This window comes from Notolepis coatsorum, assembly GCF_963971535.1.
Source record: "Notolepis coatsorum genome assembly, chromosome: 12".
Taxonomy (NCBI): Eukaryota; Metazoa; Chordata; class Actinopteri; order Aulopiformes; family Paralepididae; genus Notolepis; species Notolepis coatsorum.
The window spans coordinates 27,011,143-27,028,227 of NC_140176.1; positions in this window are offsets into that span (position 1 = coordinate 27,011,143).

Here is a 17,085-nt window from a genome sequence, read left to right on the forward strand (position 1 = left end):
CTGACTAAACAAAAGCAATAAATGTCCAAAATAAGTGTCTTTACCTCTCGTTGTTGTCATCTACAAAAGATGGATCGTCAACATCTGAATCATCTGAAGATTGGCACAGAGCAGACACGCTCACCTCATGTTAGCACCGGATAGCTACTACTAAAACTACTACTACTACTACTACTACTACTACTACTACTACTACTACTACTACTACTACTACTACTAGTACTACTACTACTACTACTACTACTACTACTACTACTACTACTACTACTACTACTGCTACTACTACTACTACTACTACTACTACTACTATTACTGCTACTACTACTGCTACTACTACTGTTATAAGTCGAACTACTAAAGCAAAAGTTTTACTGGCTGGAAAAACGTGTGTTCCTTCTACTGTTCTTTTCTCACAGTCAACTTCCGCCTCTCTCTGCACTTCCGTCCAGTTCTTTCCATTTGATTCTAGCACAAGAAATGGCCAAGATATTGATAAAAATGCAACACCTGTCAAATTAAATCTGGCACATTTTACGCATGCGTAAAAGTTTATTTAGCATCGAATTGAAATGAAAAACCTGGAAAAAGACTACAATTCCGAGCAGACCACGTCAAACAATTGACGTCATTCTATCGCGCCCGCGATATCAGCGTCGCCGTAGTTTTAATAACCTATTCAAGGTCGCCGAGCGCCACTGCAGATGTACCCTACCCTTTGAATTCGCCAACGTGCAATACCGGCCAGATCCTCTTAGGGGCGCTATCGCGATAATAGTGTTCCCTGTGGCAGACGTTTTTTTTTTTTTTTTTTATCTCTAATGTAGTTTTCTACTCATCTAAAGCGATAGCTATTGTCTGTTGCACGGGATACGTTTTGGATTGCGGATTTCACTATGCAATAAGGGAATTTATCATCAGCCAATGGACATATCGATCTACCAGATGGTGATCGATAACGGGGAAATGCTCAGGGGGATCCAACCGGCTCATGGTAAGATCTTTTTCACGTAAATTACATGCTGATCAAAGCTTGTTATGATACTCAACCAGCCGACCAGCGTATGTGGCTACTTAGACGAACACGGTTATTGGTAATCAATCATCAGAAACGACGTCCCCCACCCACCCCCTTTCATGCATACATGCTTGAGGATCATACCGATCATATGCAGTTTGAGTTTTAACTGTAGCTTTTGTATAACGGAAATGCCATTGGATATAACGTTAATAGCAATTAGCCCTTTATCTCGCCTTCCAGGAAATATACTAGACCAAATGCCGTATAACGCTTATATTCACGGCGCTATAAAATGAGAACGTATTGATGAAAAAATTATTTGAGAGAAGAGACGGTATCCCACCAGAAATGTACCTCTCTTGTTGGGACATAATTGGACCCTTATTACTAAATATGATTTTATACTCAGTCAAGGAGGGGAACTTCCATAAGAACGACAATATTGCACTCATAACAGTACTCCTTAAAAAAGACAAAGACCCCACCGAGTGCGGTAGTTATAGACCCTTAAGCCTCCTCGGAACCGATATCAAACTGTACTCTAAGGTATTAGCCATCAGATTACAAAAGCATATGACGTCTTTAGTTCATCCGGACCAAACTGGCTTCATTAGAGGCCGCTTGATCACTGATAACATAAGACGATTACTGCACGTACTAGATGCTGACAAGGACGACACCACGCCTAAGGCGATGCTGTCCCTGGATGCAATGAAAGCTTTTGACAGGTTGGAATGGTCGTATCTATGGGCAGTATTAGAAAGGATGGGGTTAGGTAAAGGTTTCATTGATATGATTAAAGTATTATACAAAGACCCATCGGCCATGATTACAACAGGTATAATCACATCCGGAATCTTTCCGGTATCACGCTCATCTAGACAGGGTTGCCCTCTTAGTCCCGGACTATTCGATCTATCATTAGAGCCTTTAGCACAATATATAAGACAATCCCAATCCATAGAACCAATCGTAATCAAGGGCACACAACATAAAATTAGTTTATATGCGGACGACGTAATACTGTTCATGCAAAACCCCAACACCACATTGCCTCATCTGCTCAAGTTGATTGAGGACTTTGGAGATTTATCGGGATTTAAGATAAATTGGCCGAAGTCGGCTTTCCTTCCACTTAACGCCCCTGCAAAAAGAAACATAACCCTCCCAGAAGAGATACCTATGGTAAAACACTTTAGATGTTTGGGAGTGGAAATATTCCCCACCATAAGACAAACGGTGAAGCACAATTACATAAAAATCCAAAACAAAATCAAAGACGACCTTGACAGGTGGTCAAAACTTAAAAACTCAGTACAGGCACGGATATCAATAGTTAAGATGGACGTACTACCTAGAATCAACTTCTTCAGCTCAATGCTACCGTTACCCCCTCCAGAGGGTTACTGGAAAAAATTACACTCCTCCACATACACATTTATTTGGAATAACAAACCACCACGTATAAATCCACGTATCCTCCACCTCAGACATTGACCCTATACCTACAGCTTTCTTCAAACGGGTATTTAATAGTGTTTCAAGTCCTGTGCTAGATATCATAAACACTTCCCTTAGGACTGGTATTTTCCCGGATGCCTTTAAAACAGCAGTTGTAAAGCCATTACTAAAAAAACCTAACTTGGATAGTAATGAAATGGCAAATTATCGTCCAATATCCAACCTACCATTCATTAGTAAAGTACTTGAAAAGATAGTTTCAGTTCAAATAAATTCCTTTCTTGAAGAAAACAACATCTTAGAAGAATTTCAGTCAGGATTCAGAAAATATCATAGCACTGAAACTGCCCTCACCAAAATAATAAGTGACCTCAGACTAAACTCTGACGAGAATAAGATCTCCATCCTTATCCTGTTAGATCTCAGTGCAGCATTTGATACAATCGATCACGATATTCTAATCGATCGTCTTGAAAACCATGTCGGTTTCTCAGAACATGTGCTGGGCTGGTTTAAAACATACATCAGAGGGAGGAAATTCTATGTTAAACTAGGAGATCACATGTCTGATATATACGACAACAACTATGGAGTTGCACAAGGGAGTTGCTTAGGTCCTTTACTCTTCTCCCTTTACATGTTACCGCTGGGTGATATCATCAGAGAACATAATGTAGATTTCCATAGCTATGCGGATGATACACAACTGTACATATCTGCTGAACCAAATGCTACAGCGATTAGCTCCATTACAGACTGCTTACTGGCAATAAATAAATAAATGGATGAGTAAGAACTTCCTGAAACTAAACGAGAACAAAACTGAAATTCTAATTATCGGCTCCAAAACTAGAAAAGAAACATTAATAAAGAACCTGGGGGGACTAACCCCTTGGATCAAATCTGAGGTCACTAGTCTTGGGGTTATCATAGATTCAGAACTGAACTTCAATTCTCATATTAGCAAAGTGACGAAAACATCGTTCTTCCATCTCAGAAATATAGCAAAAGTACGACCATTTATTAATCAGAACGATGCTGAGAAGCTAATTCATGCATTCATATCTAGCCGGTTAGACTACTATAATGCACTTTTCACAGGTCTCCCTAAGAAAACCACAGAGAGGCTTCAGCTAATCCAAAACTCTGCAGCCCGACTGCTAACTAGAACCAAAAGGAGAGAGCACATTAGTCCAGTCTTAGCTGCTTTACACTGGCTTCTTGTAACATTTAGAATTGACTTTAAGGTCCTTCTCCTTACATACAAAGCTCTAAATGGACAGGGACCTAGCTACATCGCCAACACTCTAATAAATTACACACCAGCAAGAACACTGCGATCATCAGCTGCTGGACTACTAGAGGCTCCCAGAAGCAGTCAAAAGAGGATAGGTAATGCAGCCTTTATCAACTATGCCCCAAAACTATGGAACAAACTACCCCAAAACATCAGGGAAGCCAACTCGTTAGACATCTTTAAAAGACAGCTTAAAACCTATCTCTTTGCTCAGGCATTTCACTGATAGATATCTGCTACCACCTAGTGGCAAGAGGAAACATCAGGGATATCCTGACACAACTTGTATTTACCTGCACTATTCTTACCCTGCCTACTCTTATACACTGCCTATCAAATTCATGTGTCAGTTATTGCACTTTTTACTTCTTACTGATGACTATTTTTAAACTGAATAATTTTAAACTATTTTTATTATTTGCTAGATCCAAATGTGAAACACTGTGATTATTTGTTCATGCAATAGGTCCCACTATTTAGTATGGGTTCGAGTCCCTGTGATCTAATATCACTAAAGTTACAGTGTGGGTTCGAGTCCCTGTGATCTAGTATCACTAAAGTTACAGTGTGGGTTCGAGTCCCTGTGATCTAGTATCACTAAAGTTACAGTGTGGGTTCGAGTCCCTGTGATCTAGTATCACTAAAGTTACAGTGTGGGTTAGAGTCCCTGTGATCTAGTATCACTAAAGTTACAGTGTGGGTTCGAGTCCCTGTGATCTAGTATCACTAAAGTTACAGTGTGGGTTCGAGTCCCTGTGATCTAGTATCACTAAAGTTACAGTGTGGGTTCGTGTCCCTGTGATCTAATATCACTAAAGTTACAGCAATATGTACTGGGAAGTATGTTGGGAATTACAGGAGTATTACTGAATAGAGAGCCTATTAGGATGCTAGATCCAAATGTGAAACACTGTGATTTGCCATATCTTGCTATGCTCGCTCATGCCTGTATTTTTTATGTCCGTTCTATTTTATAATTTGTTTACTATTTTTAAACTGAATCATTTTAAACTATTTTTACTATTTGTGTTACTGAAAACTGTAAGCGGAGAGCCTATTGGGATGCTAGATCCTAATGTGAAACACTGTGATTCTACCTGTCTATCTTTTTATGCTCGCTTATGCCTGTATTTTTTACTGTTGTGAAGCACTTTGAACTGCAACCTCTGTATGAAAAGTGCTATACAAATAAAGTTATTATTTATTATTATAAAAAGATCCACCGCACAGAGAAACAAAGCAGATGGTGGTATGGCATTTCCAGATTTTTTCCACTATTTTAAGGCGTACACTTTAAGACCATTGACAACATGGTTTGATCCCCAAGCATTAGTATCCTGGAGAAATTTTGAAGAAAATATAGTAGCTCCACATAGACTGAAGGACATAGCATACACTAAAATACAAAATTATCAATTAAGCAATGCGAACGGAAATTTGGCCCCATAATTACTCATGCGATCCGGATATGGCGTGAAACAAAAAAAATATTCTAACCCACATAAATGGCATAATCATACTCCCTTATTCAATAACAATGCACTCTTGATTGGAAAACGACCTATAAGATTCCCTATATGGGAAAAGCAAGGCATACACTCATTAGGTGATGTTTTCAACAAACAAGGTTTTTGTAGTTATGAAGAAATACGCAAAAAATGTAATCTCACCGAGTCCACACATTATTTTTACGCACAGTTATTGTTATGTTTGAAGTCTCACAGTGTTCCATTAAAGATACCAATTGTACACCACAGATACCACAAATTCTTCTATGAAAGAGACTTTGAGAGGTTTTGTTTCAGATTTGTATCATCAATTACTAACGTCCTCATATGAAACCCTCCACCTAGACTCAGTCTGGAGGAGGGATATACCAGACCTGGAAAGAGATTTTGACTGGCAAGAAGCCTGGGCAAATGTTCGATTTACATCAAGGAACCCGGACCATCAACAAATCAATCTTAACTATATTCACAGGACATACTTGACTCCTATAAGACTGAACAGAATGGGTCTTAAACAAGACTACAAATGCTCCTTATGTACAAATGATGACGAGGGGACATTTATGCACATGTACTGGGACTGCCCACCAGTTAAGATATTCTGGAAAGAGGTGACCCAGCAATTATCAAATCTCTTAACTCTGAATATACCTGTACACCCCTCTGTATTACTGCTGAATGATGTTTTTGAGTGTGCAGTACATCCACAGCTAAAGAGATTGGTTTTATCGGGTATCACAGTGGCTAAAAAGCTGATAGCATCACGATGGTTCCAACCGGAAAAAATGTGCCGAAAGGTCTGTATTATTACATATCTCGAAGTGATTTATCAAGAAATATCTACAGCAAGAATTTTGGGTCTCAATGAATCCAAAATGACAATGTGGTTAGAAGTGGTGGAGAGAATAAAAGCTATCATATAATGGTAGTGTCTGGTTAGGAGCGAGGGATAATGGATGGATATCCAATGGGGGGTCCGGGAGGGGGGGGGGTAGGAGCTGGAGCATATGTGTGTAGGGTATTAGATAGCAGGTATTAGGGGTATATCCTGTATAAGTCATTTAACTAAATGGTGATTTCATTGGATGTGCACTGTTAATAATGCTTGTATATCTTATCGTGTGTTGTCATGTTTGTTTATGTCTGTTTAAAAAATAATAAAAAGATTAAATACAAAAATGAGAACGTATTGATGAAAAAATTATTTCTTTAATCCATTTTGAAGGGACGGTTTATGGTCCCAATTGACAATGAGAATGGACAGATAGCAATACTATAAAGTATAGATTTAGCTCTACAAACAGCCCCAAGTCTGTTTACATTTGCCGGTCCTCTAGAGATTTATTAGACGCCTCCCAATGGCCCTGAATGTGTTAAGGGGAGGATATCACAAAAAGCAGGATTGTCTGAAGAACGGACAGGTTCAGAAATAACACTGACTCTAGAATATCCCCAAATAACCAGTGAACAAACAGCATTTCTCACCATCAATGTCCTCGATCATCATATCTCTCGATACCTGTCAACCCTCCCGTTTTTCCCGGGATTCTCCCGTATTTCAATCTTCTCTCCCACCGTCCTCCCGTTAAAATATGTTCCCGTATTTTTGCCGTTTTTATTTATTTATACAAAATGGCTGCAATTCCCGTCCGTGACTACAGGTGGCAGTGTAGATTAGACTGTTAGCACAAGATGTAAGACCGGAAGACGGTTGTTGACAAACTTCTTCTTTCTTCTTCTGATTTTTATTGGCGGTTGGCACAGGCAAAGTGGGGTTGTTCCCAGAGAGCTCACTCTCGGCCGTGGTTTCTCAGTGTATAATGTATGGTGCTCTCCCTCAACATGCGAGTAGGGTGAGACAACACCATTCTTTAGTCCAAATAATACCCTACTTTATACTATATTATTGTCATTCGTTTAATGTAAAGTCAGTCTTACATTGTTTATTTGTTTATTAGCAAAGGATCCCCATTAGCTGACGGCCAAAGAAGTCAACTAGTCTTGGCACTGCTTTAACGTTGCATTTAGCCATAATCCATTGCTGTATTAGACCCATGTGCCAGTATAACTTTTGTAAAGTAATGAAGCGCATGTAGTTAATCAATACACAATGAAACAATATCTTTATCTATATGACATGTCAAAACTACTTTAATAAAACAAGATTTCCGTTTCTCATTTCTACTCATTCATCCAAAACAAGACAGCAATTCTACTTCTGCATGCACCGGGAGAATTGAGCTCATAGCACAGATTTGGAGTTGATAGAATGGACATTGCTATTCTTAGGAAATGTTGCAAGATGGTGGAAATAATGGAAATGAACATTTCTAACATTAACATTTAGTGTATGTTTAAACTTGATACATTGAGGCATGGTAGAATTTCACTTTATATTACAGCAGTATCTGTTTTTAACATTACAATTAGTGTCTGACACTATAGACACATGTTAAAAGTCAAAGTCAACTTTGTAATTTTACAATATGTGCAAGACATACAGAATTACGTGCCCCCCTTCCCACGGTGTATAAAAAGAGACAATAAACACAAAAGTAACATATAGGACACAATATACAACACACAGGACTATGTACAATATAAACAATACCTACAATTAAATTAATGAATTAATTAAATAAGAGGTCAAAGAGAACTTAGTGTAAATATTCCTTAATTTGTGTCAACGTTATAAAAATCCTATTGTATTCAACAAATTAATTATGATACACCACAATGTGCCCTTTCTATCTATTCTAAATCTATGGCCTTGCGATTCCACGGCTGTGCAGTGCTGACAAGAGCAGGCGTTCCATCTCCTCTACAGAAACACTGACACTTCCATTCATTTAATGCAGGGATGTACACAGCATTTCACTTTCAACCAGGTATCTGATTAATTTAATGTAGCAATTAGTAGTTCACCCAGTTCTTGGGTACATACAGGTTTTGACCAGCAGATGGCAGCGACGAGGCAGCTCAGCAGAGAGCAGCTGAGCTCTCCCATTTTTTCAAATCCCAATGTTGACAGCTATGCATCTCTCAGCTCTGGTCTTGACAGTGTCCGGAGCTGCTGCTGCCACTAGCAACCACTGGCCTGTCTGAGAAGCCGCATCACGTGCCAATATTCAAGCATTTCATTGGCCGTTCCTGTGCGGGGGTAAGTGTATTGTTTATTGTGAACGCCAGGTGGAGCGCGAAGCACAACCTCCAGTTCTCCATGGAGGCAATTATTCTTCCCAAAAAAGAGAATAACTTTTTAATATGCGTAACTATGTGCGCTCGACTTGAGCTGTTGTAATAAGATTCAGATTCATATTATTTTATTGTCACGTCGTTCAGTACCTTACAGCAAAAAATTGTGAAATTCACTTTGTTGTGGTTCCTCGACCATAGCAGTGTGAGGATGGGGGTTGGCGGAGCCCAATAGCAGAACACAGGAGAAGAGAGAATGGAGCGTTTTAGGGTGTTTTAATGGTATTCCCCAAGCAGACAGTGTAACAGCAGGAATGTGCAACACACAGGTATAGGAATGTTTCTTGGGGGGTGAGGACAGGTGCACTCCCTGTGCAGCACGGGGCAGAAGACACAGGTCTGTGTCGTGGGTGAGAGCAGGAGCACTCCTTGTGCAGCACGGGATGTCCAGGTAGCTGGTGTACTGGAGCGGAGGACCTGGGCACATAGAGAACAGGGGTTAGGTCAAGGAATAACAACAAGAACAGGTTTGCAAGGCTTAGGTTGCGTCGTCGTACCTAGGTAGCTAGTTTAACACTCCGACAAGGTTAGGACAGGATCTGCAGACTGAAGTACCATCTTGTTGATCAGGGGATGAGTCACAGCGGTGTTGATTGATGAGCTTGGCAGCGTGTGAATCCGGGGAACGGATGCTGCCCATATTTGTGAGAGGATAAGGGGCGAGTGAGGCTTCCGTCGTGAATGTGGGGGAGGATGAGGAGTGAAGAAGGCTCTCGCCGTGATTATGACAAGCAGCATCCAATATAATATAAATAAAATAAAATGTGCATAGAATACAAATAAAATAAGATAAAATAACAGCAAGATGACTATATACAGTTCTAAATAAGTGTGCAGTGCAGATAACAGGATGTAGATATTATACTATATCAAATTTAAATAACAAAAAGGCTATGTACAGTTCCAACAAGAAAATTATGTTATGTGATGATGTGCAATGAGCAATGTGCAATAATTAGCTGTGGGTAAAATGCAATGTGCAATACAGTTTAGCAGCAGCAACAATTTACAAATATACACCATATCAAGCTGAGTAAGTTAAAGAGACATTCCACCAAAGATACCACCACTGTCTCATCTATTCTGTAGGTTACAGTTTAAAGTGACTATTAGATGTAGGCCTGTGTTTCTGGGGGATTTCTAGCGTATTTCTATACAAACATTGTGAGTCTGAGATTCTAAATTGTGACAAACGAATCCTTATGGAAACAAACACAGAACAAATGTTGTCAATGCTCAGAATTTCCAAACAACCGCATCTCAACAAAGAACACCACTTGGCACTTATACATTTTCTCTGGGACATGGTCTGTGGAATTTGAACGTCACACTTCCACTGTAAACTACTGTGGAAAACCATATACAATTGATGTTACATGAGCGGCCCTTGAAAAGGCTCTATGGCAGACGTGCCCCTTTTTAACCCTTTCACTAGTGCACTACAGACGGTTAACCCTTTCACTACTGTTCTGAAGGTCCAGATTAACACTGAAAGTCTGCGTTTATTATTTTGTATAACTTATATATTGTTTATATATATAAGATATATATTTTCACGTCATCTGTTTGCCTAACAGGATTCATCATTCTCTTATTTGTATATGTCCCATTCTTAACGCCGTAGGCGCCAGTGCGCGCGCCCCTCTAGACATGTTTCAGAACATGTTCAGACATGCCCGGACAAGTGAGAGAGCGTATTGATCTGTATGTGTGAACAGGCTCAGACCAAAGGAAAACTAACAGAGTGAGAGAGAAGTAACGTTTGGCGCAGTTGTAAACAGGACGGCCAGGCAACGTATCGTTATTAGAGAGCCGCACGGCTAATTAGATACAACCATAATATTGTCGAGCCCTTATTGGCACAGTATAGTGACTTGTGTAAGTGAAGTAACGTGGAGAGACTTATAGTTGAACCCAGCGACGTTCTGGACATAACTACTCATTGAAGACCTCCTGCGGGTTAGCTTTAAGTACAAACGGAGCTAACTAGCTATCATCCATGCCAACGGGCTTTCGGACTAATAGCTATTAATCCTGCCATCGGGCGCTAGGAATACAAGGACCGGTCCGTACGAGACCCTTTCCTCCCCAGCGACGACCGGATTATCCTAAGTGTGTCTGCAGCCCTCTGGAAGTAGGAACTCCAGAGGACCACCGTCTCCAGCCACCATCTTGCTTTTCCCTGTGCCGCTTCGCTCCGTCTCACTCCATTCAGAGCTCCACCGGTCGGGTACCCGTAGTATAGGAACTATCGTTACCTCTGACGTTGTTGCACTGACATTCTATTATTAAAGGAGAGCTGTGATATATAATATGTATGTTTACTATTAACATTAAAATGCTTGTTCAACTTGTATCCCTGTCCCCACGCCGTTAATAGAGTGTCCGCCATTTTGTGTACTTATACTGTCTGGCCATTAACATTCTTTAGCAGTGGTTTAATCTAAACATCTAAATACAGTCAGGGTTGTGTAGCCCCTTAGCTACAACTACCACACTACATACAGTTAGTGTGTTCTCAAGTGGGGGGGATTAGGGGGGCTCTGTTGACGAGTCTGAAGGCTGTAAAAAATTTAAACTGTAATGTAGCTGCTATTCACTATGAAAATGTACAATTGATTAACAACCTACGCCATTTCAATGACGCATAGGCCTAATATTAGTAAATTCTTACCTCTGATTTTTTTTACATCAGTTTATAATCGACTATATGGTGGGCCTATTGCAGCCCAAACACCTGCCTTCGACTTGACTTGAGCAAACAAGCTGAGGCTCCCGTCCCATGTTGACCATATTGAATAGTAAATACATGTCTGTCAGTTGAAAGGAGTAATTCACAGCACGATGGCATTACACCACAATAAACATGTGTTACTTACTGTAACTGCTGCCCCACGCCTCTGTCACAAGTCTGTCTGTCTGTCTGTCTCACACACACACGACGCACATGCGCGTACACACACACACAAAGGAAGAGGACAATAATTGTTCTGTCTGTTTTCTGTTCGACGTCTGACCATTTACTTCTCATTATAAAAAAATATCTATATACCATATAGTGCTGTGACAAACTGTCAGAAAGGGCTTACGTTTTTTTTAGATACCCCTACCGGAGGTAGAACAAAACACAAGTATGTTTTTCCTCATCTCTAAGGTCTCCCATATATGAAATGGATTCTTGTATAAAAATATTTTACTGCAAAACTTGTTAAATTGATAGATATTGTTATACACCACCAAAGGAAAAAAGAACCAAAATATAGCCTGGCCGTATGGGAGTTGAGACATATAAACTCATGTAGATTAATAATACAAGCTCCAAGAGCTTTCAAACTTGACATGCTAGCAGTCAGACAGTTGCTTAACCTAATAGAAAAACCTGGATGTGAATATCTTTATGCATGTAGGAAATATATACCTATGTACACATACTTAAAATAAGCGGAAATGTAAAAAATGAATATATATGCAGAATGTTCTCTACTTTGTAGTAGCTCTGCCATTGTCATAGAAAGGTGTGGTTGTGCTGAATCCAGCAATACCACATGTGTAAATATAGCATGCATGCATGGTCTGGGAGTTACATCAGTAAATGTATGAGGTGTCCTAAATGAAAGACAATTCAACATTGACATAATGAAGTATTCAGTCCAAAGCCCATTATCAGTGGTGAGAAGCATGTTGACAAATTCAATGTTACTGCAAAGTAAAGTCACTTGAGGTAATGTTCTGGTCTATAATGTTAATATATTTATGATACATTTAATAAATTATATATTTCATATGATACATTTTATGATACTTCATATGGAAACAAAGATCCAATTGAATCAGGTTGAAATTGAAATAAAACACCTTTATTTCAATCTACTGCGTTCTGAGCCCCCTGCTGTATTCACTGTACACACATGACTGTGTGGCCAGGTTCAGCTCTAATGAGCACACACACACACACAACACAAAAGGAAAGAACAGATGTGGTTCTTGTATAGTATAGTTTAGATATAGTAAGTAATACATAATAGTTAAAATTGTATATTGTATAGTAGTGTACATAGGAAAGTGGTCTGCAAGGGCCTTGAAATGAAGCCCGTTCCCAGCCCGAGCCCATGACGTTCAGGCCCTGCCCGACAATAAGCCCGACTGTAATGCAACATTTGAAGCCCTAGCCCGAATGAAACGTCAAAAAAAAAATTATTTAGACTTAAATTTTTTTAATTTGTTTTAAATATTCGAAACACGTTTTATATGAACTTAATAAATAAAACAAAAAAGAAAATGTCCAATAGGTCTACCTAAATAACATAGGCGCATATCGCGCTAAAAACTAACGAAGCATTATTATATAGCCAAATATAAATTTTTGTTTTTGTTTTAGATATTCGAAACACTGTTTATATATTAACTTAATAAATAAACAAAAACGAAAATGTCCAATATGTCTACCTAAATAACGCATATCACGCTGAAAACTAAGAAGTATTATATAGCCTGTTTCGCTCTTTCTTATTAGAATGCAGTCTATTCCCAGCGCTCGCGTTAGATTGACTCACACGGCAGCCTCGTAAAACGCATTGAAGGCTATATGGAATCTTCTTTGACACACACACACACACACACGACACAATAGCCTACTCAGTCACTATACAAACAGAAAACAGAAATCAGATTTCGAGCAGAGCAACATTTATATAATGAAAGCACAACAGAACAGGGCAGCGGCGACCCCACACCAGCAAATAATAATAAATCAGACTCACCACTTCGCTGTTGATGTCAGCAACGTGTTGAACAACGTTAACAAAACTTCGCCAACCGGCTACATACATCCAAGAACAAATTAAAACGTTCGCCAACTGGCTATATTCCAACTTCAAACAACCAAAGAACCACTTTGGTCCGTTTCATTTGTTCATCATCCACCTGATGGCTTCATCACTGTTCTACTCCCCTCGAGTTCTCCCTGCGGTAATTACATGCAAATGTTTCCAAAAATGCAGCTTTCCCAGACGCATTGGAAACTTTCAAAAGCTCTCCCTTTCCCTTTACTATTTTATCTGTTAGCTTATACATCTTGACTCCTCAGACACGAGGCTTTCACTCTGATGAGAGCACTATACTCAAAACAGAAAGTGAAAGCAGCGTGAGGTGCACGCGCAATGAAAAAAAAATAATAAAAGAGGGCACTGCGCGGCCCAGCCGAGCCTGAATTATTTATTTAAAAACAAAGCCCTACCCAGCCCGAATCCGTCGGGTAGGGCCCCGTCGGGCTCGGGCAGGGATGCAGTGCGGAACCAGTGCCTTCTCAGGAATTTAGCATGTCTATTTTTATCATGCACATCTTATGTCTTACCTGTTTTTTTTGTTTTTATTATTGTATTATTGCACAATCGATGCGGGCATGACCACCCACATTTCACTGTATGCCCTGGTATGTATGTGACAAATATACGATTCTTGATTCTAGCAACACATCACAGTCACTCATCCACATTATCATCAGTGACAAAATGGATCATATTTGGGCAGTCAGGGAAAGAGCAAGAGCAAAACTCAGTGCAAGTCAAGCCCACTGAAAGACATTGGCATTTGCTGACATCATTGCAGTTTCCATCTTTACAGTACAGGTGGGTGATGTCTCAAACTTACTTAGGTGCCGGTGCTTTCTGGAACATCACAGGTTCAATGGTCCCATCTTCTCCGAGCCTCCACCCTCTACCAACTGGGTTCCAGAGAAGAGGCTTGGCCAGATGACTGTGACGCCACACTGCTGTTTGGTACAAGGCTCTCAACACATGTTTCTGGAAGGCATCTTCTGTTGGGGGTAGATTTGCAGCTGATGAATCTGTGGTAGATGCTAGTGTGTACCTCTGCTCATCAAGGTTGGTGCAAGGACGTCCATTCTTCATTTTCTTTTGGCCATATCCCTTTGTTCATTTCTTACAACCTTGTCCAAAATCCAAGCTTTTAGTTTCTATGCCCCCTCTCTCTCTCTACTTCCTCTGCTCTTGCTTTACAGTTAGTTAGGGAATTTTAGCAGGATGTTTGGACCATCTGTGAAAGAATTTATTACCAATAGCTTTCTTCACCAAAGTGTTCCTATAGGGGTCTACTAACACCTCTCAATTTATTCAAACCCAAATCCTCTGGGAAAATTCTGGAGAGCCAATCAAAGCCCAGGGGGCTTGGGGCGAAAAATATGAAAAAAATAATAATCAAATATTAACGTGTGGGGTGACTAACTAGGGGTTTTCAGGGGTGCTGAATCTATTCCAACCATTAGTTTTGAGTAGGAATGGCTCCCTGGCCATAAAATATTATATATATTATATTATATAGTACAATATATTTTAAGCTATAATGTACAGCAAAGGGTATAATCAACGGTATGGGACTGAGGTGTTGTTGGTTTGATTCTATTCTGGAAAATAAAATGAAAATATTGCAAAACACTAATAAGTGTTCACCTACTGTGCACATGCTCAGTAGGATACACTGTCAGCATGTGGGGAAGGAGCAGGAGTGCTGCATCATGGCTAGGTTGTATGTACAGCTGATGCAGCAGCGACAAGACAGTCCAGCGTACCAGGAAACTCTTACCAAGTTCACAGCGTATGGCAACCATGCAGTCAGGTTCTCAGATCATGAGTGGTCAGGCACGTGGACTGACATCACAATAGAGACCACACTCATGTGTGAGGCAGAGTCCTCCGGCGGGCTAAACAGAGGGCGTTTCCGGAATTAATCTGCTCATAAGTCTTGGGTTCAGACTCTGAGCCATTTCTCATTCATTCACCAGGAGCTGGAAGGCCAGAACAAATGTGGGGTACCTGTCCATACAGATGTCACAAGAGCCCAAATACAGAAAGACAACGATGCTGTCAATGCCATAGTTGGATGGTTGGAAGAAGTAAACCCCTTCGATAACACACGGGACAGGAAGACCCTGGTGTCCTTCTCTACAGGGTTTAGCAGCTCTCCCGGAGACCCAGTAAATGCGGATCAGGCAGAGGAGATTGGCAGAACCATACAGGCCAAGATGGATGGGAAAACTGTTAATGATACAATGCAAACAAAGTATTAGTCAAGTCATTAGCAACCCTCAGATCTGGACCCAAAGTCAGTGGGGAGAAGCTGGTTATTGACTCACTCAGGCTCTTCAACCGCCTCATCATCATCAGTGAGCGTGAAGTCAAGACCAAAGAAGCTCTGCTATTTGAGTTGACGCCAACACCAATGTCTCTTTTTGACAAAAACCAGAAGATGCGAAAGCCAGATAAGGCTGCCCTAGAAAAGTTCCTAAAGACATTTGTGGAACCCATTGGGCAAACCCCATGCACAAGCCTTGTGATTGATGGTGGGTGGCTCCTGCACAATGTCAAGTGGGAGGTTAACCTCACCTGGAAGGACATCGCTGAGAGCTACCTCCGGTTTGTGAAGGCCATGGGAAGTCAGCACCTCCGGATCACTGTGGTTTTTGACGGATATGACAACTCGACCAAGGACCATGATCATCTCAGACGTACAAAGCATCCATGCTGTGACATCCAGATTCGCCCAGACATCCAAACCATTATTCCTAGAGAAAAGTTCCTTGACAACAAGAACAAGGCCCAGCTTATCCTGCTTCTAGCGGAGACATTCGGTAGTAATGGAATCCGTGTACATCAATGCTCTGATGATGCAGACTGTAACGTCCCCAGGCCCAGCCCTTGCTGGGCCGGTTATGATAAAGACATTAGACATTCCCTACCTCCTGACAGTGGTCTCCTACCTGGTCTCCTACCTCCCTCTAGTGGCCAGATGAGCCAGATGGTGCAGGCGGCCATTTTGGTCTGGTTTAAAATAATAGTTAATCTCCCCTGCCTTTGTTTAATGTCGTCTCCCTGTCTGGTTGTTGTGTGTGATATTGCTTTTTGTGTCTAGTTTGGTGTTTATTTGATTCTGTGTTTTGGCCTGGCCTTGCCAGGTGTTGCTCATTGTAATTAGTCCTTGTATTCAAGTGTGGCCTGTACTCACTTCCTTGTGGCGTCATTTCCTCCAGTACCCTCCTTGTTACCCCCACTTACCTCCGTGTTCCCTTGCCCATCGTGCCTCCTGTCATCTCTCCCGTGCCTTGCTGTGTTGTCTTGAGTGTTGTAGTTCCGTTTTCGTTCCTCTTTTGTTTTCTCGTGTCTCAGTTCGTTTTGTATTAGAGCCAGCTCTGCAGTGTCATTTATGTTCCATTTTGTAACGTGTCGTCTGCCAAGTAAAGTCAAGATATATCCATGTTACCCTGCCGTCTCTGCCTCCTCTCTTCCTGGTCTGCAACTGTGTTCTCACCTTCGTTAGCACCCCCAATCGTAACAGCAGACACTTCTATCGTCCAGGCAGCTCGAGAGCTGAGGATACGGACATCCTGGTTATGCTCATTCATCATGATGCAGACCACTCAGTCTTCTTCACAACAGCAAACAATGTGTCTTACGATGTTGGAAAGATACAAGAGGCCCTCCCAGAGAAATACAGGAAATATCTGCTCTTTCTACACAGCTTCTCAGGATGCG